This window comes from Rhinolophus sinicus, chromosome 5 (assembly GCF_057876585.1).
Source record: "Rhinolophus sinicus isolate RSI-liver-muscle chromosome 5, RSI-T2T, whole genome shotgun sequence".
NCBI classification, from domain to species: domain Eukaryota; kingdom Metazoa; phylum Chordata; class Mammalia; order Chiroptera; family Rhinolophidae; genus Rhinolophus; species Rhinolophus sinicus.
Window position 1 is genome coordinate 11,587,442 of NC_142505.1, and position 14,200 is coordinate 11,601,641.

The 14,200-nt window shown below is 39.6% G+C and overlaps 1 protein-coding gene across 3 annotated transcripts in view; it reads left to right on the forward strand.

The window, feature by feature from the left end:
- The window catches only part of ULK4 (unc-51 like kinase 4), a 406,057-nt gene that overhangs the window by 117,662 nt on the left and 274,195 nt on the right, over nt 1-14,200 (forward strand). The window lies entirely within an intron of this gene.

Consider the following 14,200-nt stretch of genomic DNA (forward strand, 5'->3'; position numbering starts at 1 on the left):
GCTAGGATAGTCCCCGAATGTCCACCTATTTCTTCAAATGGCTTCATGCTCATATTGAATATGGCAGGTGATAAAATAGGGTCTTATATGTCTCTAGGAATGATAATCCTTTCAGAGGATGAATAGTCTTGTAAGTTCATTGTATAGGTTTGCTGGGAGCCTGAAATGTCAGTGCCTGCGATGGATCTGGTTTTCCTAAAGGTTTTCTCTCCCTTCCCGTAGCAGCGCTATTAATATGGTAATCAGTGAAATAAAAAAAAAGTCTGCTTTGATCTTGAAAGACCGATTTTTAAAAAAAAGAAATTTTTGCTCTGTGTAATTGGTGAACTGTGTGGGAAAAAATTATCTTCTCAGCTTACACTATACAAAAGTCAATTCCAGATGGATTAAAGAATTATATACCAAAAAGAAACTATAAACAGCTGGAAGAAAATATGTTTAAATATGGGTAAGGAAAGCTTTTTTGAGTAGCAAAGCAATGAAAGAAACCATAAAAGGAAACACTGATCGTTTGGCTATATATGGATTAGAAACTTTTATATCCCCCCCAAAACATAAATAAATCTCATGCTAACAAAATCTGTAAATTTTTGCATCATATATATAGCAAAGAGTTAATCTATGTACTATAAAGAGATTCATCAAGAAGTAAACAGATATTCAGCCTCATGAGTAATCGAAGAAATGCAAATTAAAATGATAGCGAATTTCTACCCATCACACTGTCCACATCTTACATCCACAGTACAGATGGAGGGACAACTTTTAACCACTTGGTGAGGCTACTTTCTGAGGGCATTTAAAAATGAAAACTATGACTCAGTAGTTCCACTGTCATAGATAAACTCGAATGACAGGTTTGCACTTTCCTGGGGAGATTAAGTACCTGAAAGGTGCGACTCTGCCTTTTCTTGGTTGCTGAGGTTTTTACTAACTTTAGCTGTTAGATATAGAAGCAGCTGATAGAGGTTCTTCGGAGAACCCCTGGGTCTGTGTTGGCCCAGGCCTCACAGTTTGGCAGCAACCCAGTTTTCTCTTGTTAATCACGATCACGCACTGGTTTTTTGTTTTGTTTTTCCGCATGTGGCTATTTAATTTTACTTATTCTTTCATTTTTTTATTGTTAGTTTCAGGTGTGCAAAACAACATACTGATTAGACACTTACACCCCTCACAAAGTGATAACCCCAACAAGTCTGCTACCCCTCTGACACCCTACATAGTTGTTACAATACCATTCACTGTATTCCCTATGCTGTACTTTACATCCCATGACTATATATGTCTTTTTAAATATAGTTGACATTCACTATTATTTTATATTAGTTTCAGGTGTACAGTGCAGTGGTTAGGCATTTATATAATTTCTGAAGCGATCCCCCCAGTCAGTCTAGTACCCATGTGACATCATACATAGTTTTTAGATTATTGACTATATTCCCCAAACCATATTTCACATGCCCATGACTATTTTGCAACTACCAATTTGTACTTCTTAATCCCGTCACCTTTCTCACCAAAGCCCACAACCTCTCTCCTATCTAGCAACCATCAGTTTGTAACCTGTATATTTGACTCTATTTCTGTTTTATTTGTTCATTTATTCCATTCTTTATATTCCACATATAAGTGAGATCATGTGATATTTGTCTTTCTTAGTCTGACTTATTTCACTTAGCATAATATCCTCTAGGTCCATCTATATTGTTGCAAATGGTAATATTTCATTCTTTTTTTATGGCAGAGTAATACTCCATTACATAAATGTACTACAATCTTTCTCTTTTTCTTTATTTTTTTTAAAAGGCAGATTCCTGACTGCCACTGTAGACTCACAGAATCAGAAATTCCAGGGACCGTACTGGGAATATGCTTTTTTAAAAAAAATTTTATTGGGGAATATTAGGGAACAGTGTGTTTCTCCAGGGCCCATCAGCTCCCAGTCGTTGTCCTTCAATCCAGTTGTGGAGGGCGCAGCTCAGCTCCAAGTCCAGTCGCCGTTTTCAATCTTTACTTGCAGGGTGTGCAGCCCACCATCCCATGCAGGAATTGAACTTGCAACCTTGTTGTTGAGAGCTCGTGCTCTAACCTACTGAGCCATCCGGCCACCCCTCTGGAAGCTCAGCGGCAGCTCATTGTCTTCAGTCTAGTTGTGGAGGGCGCAGCTCACTGGCCCATGTGGGAATCGAACCAGCAACCCTGTTGTTCAGAGCTTGTGCTCTAACCAACTCCCATGTACCATAGCTTCTTTATCCAATCATCTATTGATGGGCATTTCGATTGTTTCCATAGCTTGGCTATTGTGCAGTAAACATAAGGGTGCATGTATTTTTTCGAATTAGTGTTTTAGATTTCTTTGGATCAATATCCAGGAGTGGAATTGCTGGGTCATAAGGTACTTCTATATTTAATTTTTTTGAGGAACGTCCATACTGTTTTTTATAGTAGTTGCACCAATTTGCAATTTCACCAACAGTGCACAAGGGTTCCCTTTTCTCCATATCCTCACCAACACTTGTTGTTCGTTGATTTATTAATGATGGCCATTCTGACAGGAGTGAAGTGGTATCTCATTGTGGTTTTTATTTGCGTTTCTCTGATGATTAGTTATGTTGAGCATCTTTTCATATGTCTGTTGGTCATCTGTATGTCCTCTCTGGAGAAATGTCTATTCAGGTCCTCTGCCCATTTTTTAATTGGATTTTTTTTTAGTGTTGAGTTATATGAGTGTTTTTTATAAATTTTGGAAAGTAATCCCTTTTTAGATGTATCATTGGCAAATATCTTCTCCCATTCAGTAGGATGTCTTTTCATTTTGTTGATGGTTTCGTTTGTTGTGAGAAAAACTTTTTAATTTGATGTAATCCCATTTGTTTATTTTTTCTTTTGTTTCCCTTGCCTGACAAGATATATCAATAAAAACATGACTAAGGATAATGTCTGAGCGTTTACGTCCTATATGTTCTTCTAGGAGCCTTATGGTTTCGGGTCTTACATTTAAGTCTTAATCCATTTTGAGTTTATTCTTGTGTATGGTTTGAGAAGATGGTCTAGTTCCATTTTTCTGTCTAGTTTTCCAAGCACCATTTATCGAATACACTGTCTTTACTCCAATGTAAATTCTTGCTTCCTTTGTCATAGATTAAATGACTATATAGGCGTGGGTTTATTTCTAGACTCTCTATTCTGTTCCATTGATCTATGTGTCTGTTTCTATGCCAGTACCACGCTGTTTGGATTACTGTGGCCTTGGAGTATAATTTGGTAGCAGGTAGCATGATACTTCCACTTTGTTCTTCTTTCTCAGGATTGCTGTGACTATTTGGGGTTTTTATGGTTCCATATAAATTTTAGGATTATTCTGATTCTGTGAAAAATGCCATTGGTACTATCACTCACTCTTAACTAATAGAGCAACCATCTTCATTTTCAAAAATGGAGTTGTGTCCTCTGGTGGAAACTTACCTTCCTCGGAATGAACCAGGGTCATGGAGATTGGGAGAAAAATCCTGTGAGTGGGTTATTAGGTGTAAGAGTGAGAGGTGAGAGGTGGTCACTCCTTCTTTTACCTCTTGATTCCCAGACCTGTGTGTTTCGACTATGGGAGAGACAAAAGCATACGATATGTTTTGTTTGCTGATTCAAACGTATGCTTCACTGTTGTGAGATAGAACCCAGTTTTTCATTGTTGTTGCCCAGCTGGCACCATGACTGAATAGGCCATTTCTTCTTTCAATCAAGCCAGTTGCTTCTGGGCGATGGAGTACTTGCTGAGATGGGTGAATTTCATGGGCCTAAGCACCTTACCACACCTCTTGTGCTATCAATAAGTTCCTTGATCAAATACAGTGTTATATTGATTACCGAGGTGATAAGGCATTTCTTAAGTCTATTCTTAGTGGCTCTGGCAGAAGCTTACGGGCAGGGAAAGCAAGTCCATTTCCAGGATACGTAACTATTCCAGTGAGGAGAGTGGACTGCTTCTTCCATAAACCAACTTGTTGTTAGATGACTAATTGGTCACCCCGGGAAATGGGGCCACGCTGGGGCTTTACCCCGTCGGCTGGAGTAGCAGTACCCAGATGAGGAGCATTTCTTTTGCGGAGCCTCTGCATATCCTCCATGGTCGCCACCTTGACCACTTTGCACTTGGGCCCACTGAGCGAGCCCTAGGGTGGCTGAGAAAGTCTTGACTGACATGTGCCTCCTCTGACTGAGAGTCTCCTCTGACGTGGATGCTGTTTAGTGGGTATCCACATGGTGCACAGTTGTCTTCATGCTTTGTACCCATTCCTCAGAATTTCTTGTCACCAGTCTTCAAATCTTGTTCTTTCTAATTCCCTGACCATTCTATCAAGCTATTAGCCAGTGCCGGTGAATCAGCATACATCTGTACTTCTAGACATATCTCAGTTTAAACACAGGGTACAAGAAATTGTGTTGTTTGAAGTTCTGCTCACTGGGAGGATTTCCTCTTCAGGAACTCTTCTGAGTTGGTGAGTAGTGCTGCTGCAGTCTACTTCGATTTGGTGCTACCACGTTGTACTGAACCAGTCACTAATCAGGCTCAGTGCTTCTCCTCTTCAGTCAGCTGGTCATAAATCTTAATCAGGTTCAAGAGCGGGGAGGCAATACAGAAGAGTATGTGTAGAAGGAATCTAAGCCACCTACTCATGCAGCTGAGTAGTCCATTCTGGACATTTCCAAGCTCAGTCTCATATTGATCAATCCACTTGATGATGGATTACTGCTGTGCATGCCCAACCTAGTGGCTTGGTGTGTCAGATTAGGAATAGCTAATTCAGGTCGTGGGTCATGTGATGTCAGTTGTCATGTGCTTATTGTGTATCAGGAGGTGCTTCTCAAAAGAATAGCAATCTGCCCATGAGAATGTGCTTTGCTCTAAAGCCCAGTCTTAGTCCGTCTGCTGTAACAAAATCCCACAGACCAGTAGCTTATAAACAACAGAAAGTTATTTCTCACAGTTCTGGAGGCTGGGAGTCTGAGATCAGGGTGCCAGCATGGTGGGATGAAGGCCCTCTTCTGGGTCGCAGACTTTTCGTTGTATCCTCACATGGAGGAAGGGACTAGCGAGCTCTGTGGAATCTCTATTTTATAAGGGCACTAATGTCATTCATGAGGACACTACCTTCATGATCTAATCACCTTCCACGTATCACCTAATCATGCCTAACATCATCACCTTGGGTGCTAGGATTTCAACATATGAATTTTGGGGCAGACACAAACCTTCAGACCCTAGCAACCCCAAAGCTCTGTGCTGTGATTACTTATTGGTGCTTCTCCAGGGCTCCATATAGCACTCCTATTTTTCACAGTCACTCTGAGTGTTACTACATCTGTTGGTCAGAAGGCCCACGTGGCAGAGCAGCTTACACTGCAGGTCGGGATTGTAGCAGAGCGTTTCTTCACTCCAGCTCCATTCAAACCTAGCAGGGTTATGGATTCCTCAGAAAATGAGCTGGGACACATTCAAAGGTGGTATGTACTGCCTCCTAAGTTCACAAAGGCCTACTTTTATGGTCACAGTCAGTAGAAGATGCAATGACCTGTCTTTGACTTGGAGGGATGTCCCGACATGCTTTGACCATCGAGTCCTAGAAACTTCACGGAGGACTAGCAGCCCATAGATTTTTATGGGGTTTATCTACCTCTCATGTGTCTTACTAAGCCCGCTGTCTTATTTGCTACTAACTGTTCCTCAGGTCCAATCAGCTTAATTGCATCATAGTACGGTACAGGTGTGACATTTGCTGGGACATCAAGATGAGCTGGCATAGCTCAAAGGCAAGACTGAATATTTACTGTTCACTCTGATGAGTAAAAGCGGACACATGCTGGTGGATTTTTCAAATTGATGCACAGAAAAATCCTTTGCAGGTCAACAGCAACGGAGATGCCAGGGCAAAGTTGATTTGCTCCAGAAGAGATACTAAATCTTAAGTTGCAGCAGCAATTGGAGTCACAACCTGTTTATATTTTGGATGATCCACAGTCATTCAAGATCCATCACAGTCATTTTCTAAGATTCTGCCCAGGCCATATAGACAACTTAAATGGGGAGATAATAGATTTTGTCACCCTTCCACCTCTCAATTTTTGGCTGTTGGTGTTAATTTCTATAATTTGGTTTTCTGCTGATATGGGTTACTGTGTCGTTAGAGAAGGGACATGTCCAGGGACTTCCATTTTCCCCTTCTTACCGTCATAGCCCTCACTGCTCTGATCAGATAGCAAATGTATAGATTCTGCTCCTTGCTAAGCATGTCTATTCCAGTTGTACATTTAGGAACTGAATAAATAATCCAGGTAGGTCTGTAGATACGCTGGGTCACTCTAATTTGAATTGGGACCCAAGCTCCACTTGTCACCTGACTACCGTAAGCTGAGAGATAATAGATTTAATCACAAATAGAAGTATTGGATGGGATGGTGAGTTTGCTGAGGGTTCTGATGGGCAGATGGAAGAGAGGAAAAGTGCACCTTATATTTAAAGTACAAGTTTTTCCTGCTTGATGAAAACAACAGCTATGAGTCAAAGAAGGTGCAGTGATAGATTAAAGTGGGCTTAGAGTGAAGTGAGCACAGAAAAGTGTGCTGTTTGATTCTCTGGCAACAGTGTAGGTTAGGGCAAGGAACCAGTTGTGAAGTTGTCCAGGAGGGATCCAAATGGGGTGGGCATCCAGTTGCCATCTTATCCCAGTAGCATACTGCACGTGGGGAGATCTGCAGTAGAAATAGACAGCGGAGCGGTCCATTGGTGGGGTACAGTGAGTGCAGTAGAGTGCAAAGGGAGTGGGGGTGTCCAAGGGGGTAGAAATGGAGGGGGGGCTTATATGCATGATGGCATCTCCCAGGAGGAGCCGGAATAAGTTAGGTCAGTAGTGTGGCTTATCCATTTCTAACGCCCATATGATTGACTTCCCATATGCAAATGTGCTGTTCGCTCAACAACAGAGTGTTGGAATCTTGTCTCTCGTCACCATTTCTGGGCAGTCCGTTCTTCTCTCTTGAGTGCCTTTCTGTTTCTCCTTTTCACCTGCACACTCGTAACTCCTAAGTGCCTGTCTGGCTTCCTCTCTCTAATACTTTATGCCATTATTAGATGAATATTCCTCAAATGCCACTTTCATCCAAGTCATTCTTTGCTTGAAAAACTTTCCTTCCTGAGGTCCCCCTTTGATCCATCTCCTTTTAGTTAGCATGGCTTTTGTGCCGGGGTTTCTAGTACACAGTTCATTTATTTATTTATTATTTTTTTGCCACATTATATAGAGAATACTTTCTTAGTTTCTGTAATCAAACTCGCGTAGATAGGACCTTACATATATAATACGGTATGTTACCCCTGTACAACTAGACAAACTTATGTTTAATGTTTCTAGACCAATGTGGCTATTTATTTCTGTAAATGGCAACGCAACATGGTCCAACTGGGAAACTTTTTCCAAAGTTGACAGCACAGTTAAAGTTTCCAAAAATTCAAATTATATATACATATGGGTATATACATATTTATTTATATAAAAAGACCAATAACAGGATGTTATGCGTCAATAGCAACAACAGCTTTTCCAGGCTTTGCAGTCATCTGAACAACATTATAGAGATATCCAGCACACTCCATTAAAACAACAACAAAAAAGATGAAAAACAAAACCCCAGGAAACAGTCAAGTTCTGTTACTGTTGTGGTACCTGGCACCAGTTTTTGTTTTTATTAGCTTCTCAGTCATCGTCTGGAAAGAAAATGTTCTAGAATAGCGTCATTAAAAACAGCTCTGATAAAGCATGGCCACTATTGTGTATCATAAAGCAGGTATCAGATACTTTCCATTCACAGAGGTGTGATACAGTACTGTCTTACTAGAGGATACAATTTAAAAAGGCATTATTTGAGACTGGATTTTACTTTTCCAGCAGAGGGCCCAAAGGATGGTATGACACAGCTCTGGTATAGAAATGCACCTTCTTAAATGGGATTTCCTTTCATTAGTGGCTGAGTTCTAGGTACTCACTGCTCTTCATGAATATCAGCTTAAAACCATTTAAAAAGGACAAAACCACAAAAAACCAAAACCATTGGATTCATACAAAGGTGACCAAGTGAAGGCAAGCAAGACTCAACCTAACTAATATTCTACCAAACCTGTTCTGTTTGGATGGTAAAAGCTCCATGGAAGAAAGGAGAGGCCAAGCAGTCCTTCAAAGCTTTCGGCCACAACCGAACACAGCATCATTTCAAACAAGCAGGAGCCAAACCCTGCCCTTGTGGATACGTTCAAGGATGCCGCCATCACTTGTCTCCTAATCATACCATTTCTGGGCAGTCCGTTCTGCTCGCTTGAGTTCCTTTCTGTTTCTCCTTCCATGTGTCCCCGAAAATAAGGCCTAGCTGGACCATCAGCTCTAATGCATCTTTTGGAACAAAAATTAATATAAGACCCAGTATTATATTTATTATATTATATTATACCTGGTTTTATGTTATATAAGACCAGGTCTTATATAAGATTGGGTATTATATTATATTATATTATATTATATTATATTATATTATATTATACCTGGTCTTACATTATATTAAAATAGGACTGGGTCTTATATTAATTTTTGCTCCAAAAGACTCATTAGAGCTGTTGGTCTGATTAGGTCTTATTTTTCAGGGAAACAGTTTTTACCTGCACACATGTGACTCCTAATTACCTGTCTGGCTTCTTCTCTCCAATCCTTTATCTACGCCACTATTAGATTAATATTCCTCAAATGGCACTTTCATCTGAGTCATTCCTTTGCTTTAAAAACTTTCCTTCCTGCAGTTTCCCTGTGATCCCTGTCCTTTTAGTTAGCATGGGTTTGTGCCAGGCTTTCTGGTATGCAGTTCATTTAAATAAAGTTCTCATAGATGTCAGAAACTCACCTCTTCTTATCAGCTCCTAAGTCTGCGCTTGTCTTGCTCCCCTGCCATTTAGAGTTCAGGGGGCGGCAAGGGTTCTGCCTACTTCCCAGGCAGTTGTTTCCTTCATGGGTGTTTGGGTCTTCCCTCAATCCACTTATATCTGCACCATCACTTTTAGGAAATTATTTGAAGGTTCTAGCTGTGAATGGTAGTTTCCTGTTTTTAGGGCTAGTACAGATTTCTTGTGGGAATATGCAAAAAAGGGAAGTGAAATGCTTGGGTTCAACTTGCCAACTCGAACCAGAATTTCTTGGTAGTCATAGGGCTCATAGCGGGAACTTAACATGCATTTCTTTTCTCTTCCCACCTCAGTCTCTTTGCTGATCCCCCCTCTTCTGCATCATCCTGGTCCCTCTTTGTTTTTCCTCTGTCATCACTGTCCTAAGGTGATTTCTTCTACTCCAGTGGCTTTGAATACCACCTATATGCTGATACGCGTCTATATGACGTTTTTCCCACCATAGGCTTATATATATATATATATATATATATATATATATATATATATATATATATATATATATATATATATATATATGGTGGCGTGCCCAAGAAGAATCTTCAAGGTAACATAAACAAAACAAATCTGCTTCCTAATTCCATCTCCGCTTCCAAACTCCCCCATCTCAACAACACACAAAAACACTCAGTAGCTTTCTTTATCCAGTTATTCAAGCCCAAACCCCAGAGTAACCCATGTTATTTTTGTTCTCATCACTCAATCGAATTCATAAACAAATCATATTGACTCTTTCTCCAAAAAAGCTCTCTCCACCCCCATTTATCCATTTCTTTTCCGTCAAGACTGCTCCTATGCTGGTCCAAGCCAATAGCATCTCTTCCCTGCTATGACACTAGCCTCCTAACTGGCCTCCCTTTTCTCGTCTTGCAACCCACCCCGCCCCGCCCATAATTCATTTTCCATACAGAAGCTAGAATAATCTGATGAGAATATCTTGGGGTTAGTTGACTTCAGGTCCATCCTGATTATAGTATGAAAGCCTAGTTCAATAGAAGTTCCAAAAGGACTTTTTTTGTGGGACCATGGTGAATATATACATTTTTTAGGAATTTGGTGAACTATACAAATGTCCAGCTGTGGCTGTAATATTTAATTTGTTACTGTGGTTACACATATGTACTTCAATGACATGTACAAGAATATGCTGATGTAGAATTTTTTCGTTATGGCATTTCATAAAATTTATTTCAACACTCCACATGCAACTTTTTAAACTATTTCATTTACATGTCGTCACAGCATGCCATCAGTTCCTTGAGTTTCTTCTGCATCATCTGACACAGTATTTCAGAGTATATCATCTTCTTTTCCCTTTAAATTGCTTCAGAGACAGCACTTTTTATACCCAGTGTATGATGCTTTCACTGAAAATTTTTTGTGAACCACAAGTTCTTGTATAATAGTAGACAGTTGTCTAAGGCATTTTTCCTGTATTTATTTGTAATCTACATAATTTGATGTAATTATATGTTAAGTAGATGTATATTTTATTCAGCACTTTTCATTGTTGTTTTTTTATGGTAGGCAGGTTTGTCTGAATAACCTAACTCACCTTTAACAGAAATTAGAAGTCTACTGTCATCTTCTTGAAGTCTCCCTACTTGGCAGCCAGGCTGCTTTTTTTGGGTTTTCTTCATTCTTCATTAGTCACTCTTTCTCAATTTCCTCTGCTCATCCTCTTCCGTTTTCTAGCCTCGGTGGTAGTAGTGGTTCCATGACTCAGTCCTAAGGCTGGCACTCCTCACGTGATCTCACTTGGTTGAATGACCTTAAATACCATCTGCCCAAGGATCACTTTCAGATTAAAGCCACCAGTCCAGACCTTTCCTCTGAACTCGGACTTGCATATCAATGGCCAACATAGCTGCACTTCCATGTCTAATAGTGATTTTTCTACCCCAGACTTGCTATCCCAGCAGCTTTCACTCGTCTCAATCAATGGCAACTCTGTTCTTCCAGTTGGGTAGTTGCATGGAGTTATTCTTGGTTTCTCTCTTCCTTTCATATCCAATCAATAGCAAGTCTCATTATTTATACCTTCAGACGATATGCAGAATCTCCTCAATCCACACCATTTCCATACTATCACCGTAATTTCTCTCCTGAGCGATTACAGTTGCCTCTTCCCTGGTCTTCTTATGTTTCTCTAGTTGGCTCTCCTCGCAATCTCCAGAGTGCTGATTTTAGCCACAAATCAGATCATGCCACTCCTCATTGAGTAAAATTCCAGGTTCCTACCGGGGCCTCCAATGTCTTGCAAGCTCTGGAACCTGGTTTGCTTTCTGATCTCTTCTTTCGCTGTGCTCCAGCCACACAGGAACACACCACCCGTGTTCCTGCCTTTGGGATGTTGTGTGTATCTTCCCACCTGCCTGGCCTGTTTGGCCCTTGCTTCACCATTGCTTCTGCTGCTTTATTGCTGATCTTTGTTTGCATGACATCCTGTCAGAGACCCTTCTCTGACAAGTGACTAATTGTCTTACTTTTTAATTTTCTCAATAGGACTTAACACCACGGAACTATTTTCTACTTATTTGTTTGTTAATTGTCTTTCTTCCCACTTGCTCATTTGCCATGAGCTGTAGTCCCATCAACTAGAAAAATGCTTAGTGCATAGTAGACACTGTAAGTATTTATTGAATGAATAAGTGAATGTCGTCATCCTTGTTCTCATCGAGCTCATTTTACAACAGGTGCTGCACTAGTGTATGTAGTAGAAATAAAGGACATGGCAAGTTTGGCCACAGAAGCACGGAGGTACAGCAGGAGGGTTACTAGAAGGCAGGTGAGGGAGGCATAAAGGTGGAGGTGTGTGGAGTGAGCATAAGGATTCCTACAGAAATGGGAGTGAGAAAATTTTGGTAAGGGTAATGGGAATGAATCATAGAGATCAGTGAGGCAGTAGATTGGGAAACAGACATGTTCTGGGGAGAAACAATCCTATTAAAGCTAATGGGGGAGAAAGAATAGATCTTATTTATTTGTGGTTTACTTGGATTACTGTTCAGATTATTGATCTTTTTAACTTGCTACCCTTGTAGAGCACTAAGAAATATCGTGAAGTTTTGTTGTAGAACAGCTGTAAAGTGTTTATGGACACTACGCTCAAATGTTTCCACATTTTATTTCCTTCATAGACTGTGAATCCTTTTAGTAACTAATGTTCTCTGGTCGGTAAAGTGAATTTATTCTGTAGCCTGTGTAAACACATCCTGTAATGGGAAAGCATTGGGAGAGCATTCCAGAAGGGAGAAATGGAGGATCATTCTAGAGTCAGTTTTATATTGTTATGGATCCCACCAGTCTTTTATTTCTCTCAACAGAGGTAATGGATATTTTCTTATGTCTTAACAGCCTGTACTAGTGTTTGAAAACTATTTGAGTAGTTTTTGCCTTAAAGATATTACGAACTATTTTGTCATGGATAACATAGTTTAGAGAAAAATTGACTCCCTATAGACAAGTGTGAGTTTGCTTTTGTCCCCCCCGATTTTTAAAAATTATTTATTTTTTCAGTTAAAGTTGACAATCAATATTATATTAGTCTCAGATGTACAGCATAGTGGTTAGACATTGATATAATTTATGCAGTGATTCCCCCAGTTAGTCTAGTACCCACCTGGCACTACGCATAGTTGTTGCAACATTACTGACTCATTCTCTACGCTGTACATCACATCCCCAGGACTATTTATACTGTGTACGTTTTGGTGGAATTTCTTTTGGATACCCTGACTTCCCAATGACAAACATTTCCATTTTCTCTGTTTCTGGGATATCTGTTATTTCAATGCGAGGATTTCCCCGGAACAGGGAAAGGAGCCCACTTTTGAATCATCTCATTCTCTGATTGGATTAAGGTGACCACGACTTACTGATACCCCAGCTGCTCCCCAAAAGCAAATGTCAGTTCTGTCTAGAAAAGTCTAATCCTAGGCCTCAAAATAGCCTTCCAGTTTTCATATAGAGACTCTTAACACTCAATAGAAAGTAATCAAGCCTATGAAGAGATAAGATGATATGATAAAAAGAAAAGCAAATAAGATAACTGTATCCACAGATATTACAGACCATGGAGTTATCAGATATAGAATTTAAAATAACTGATTCATATATTTGAGGTATGTGAAAGATGGAAAAATTTCAGTACAGGGTTAGAAGTATAAAAAACAAACAAATGGATATTCTAAAACTTAAAAACACTGTAACTAGAAGTAAAAACTCAATGGATAGTGTCAGCAGCATATTAGACACAACTGAATAGAGAATTAATATACTGGAGTCATCTGAGATTATAGAGAGATAAGAGGATGGAGAAGAGCAGAGGAGACATGGGGGAAAGTGTGGGGAAATGATGATTTTTTACAGTAATTGGAGCTGGATCATTTCAGATGGCACTATAGGAAAAAAAAAGAAAACTTTTACCTCTATGTTACAGTGTACAAAAAAGCCAGTTCAGGTAGGTTGCACATTTAAATGTAAAAATTTAAATTTAAATTTCCTGGTGTATAACAAATGCAGATATATTCATGATCTTGGAGTAGATCAGACATTTTAACAGGACACAAAAACACTGTCATAAAGGAAAGTATTGATAAATTAGATTACCTTAAAGTTAGGAACTTCTGTTCATAAAAAGGCATCCTTAAGAGAGGAGTAAGACAAGCCATAGTGTAGGGGAAGGTGTTTATGTGCCACACATAAAATTGACAGTGGGCTCTTAACTAAAGTATGTAAAGAACTGAAGGCAGATAAGCCAATAGAAAAATGAACACAGGACTTGAACCGCCATTTTACAAAAGTGGTTATCTCCAAATGGCTGTTTAACACATGAAAAGATGCATAACCTTAATTAGTCATCAGTTTGATTACAATGAGATACCAGTGGGTATCCACCAGAATGGTTATAATTAATAAGCCTGATAATATCGAATTTTGGCAAGGACGTAGAACATCTGGGATTCTTATACCTGCCTGTTCGAGAGCAAGTTGTCATAATAATCACTTTGGAAAACTGATTATCAGCAGTGCCTGTTAAACTGAATCTAGGCATGTCTTCTGATCCAGCAAGTTCATTTCCAAGTATATATCCAACAGAAATGTTTACATGCATCCAGCATATGATGTGCTTAGCACTAGTGATAAATTGAAACAGCCCAATGTCCATGAACGGCAAAATGAATAAATTGTAGTCATACT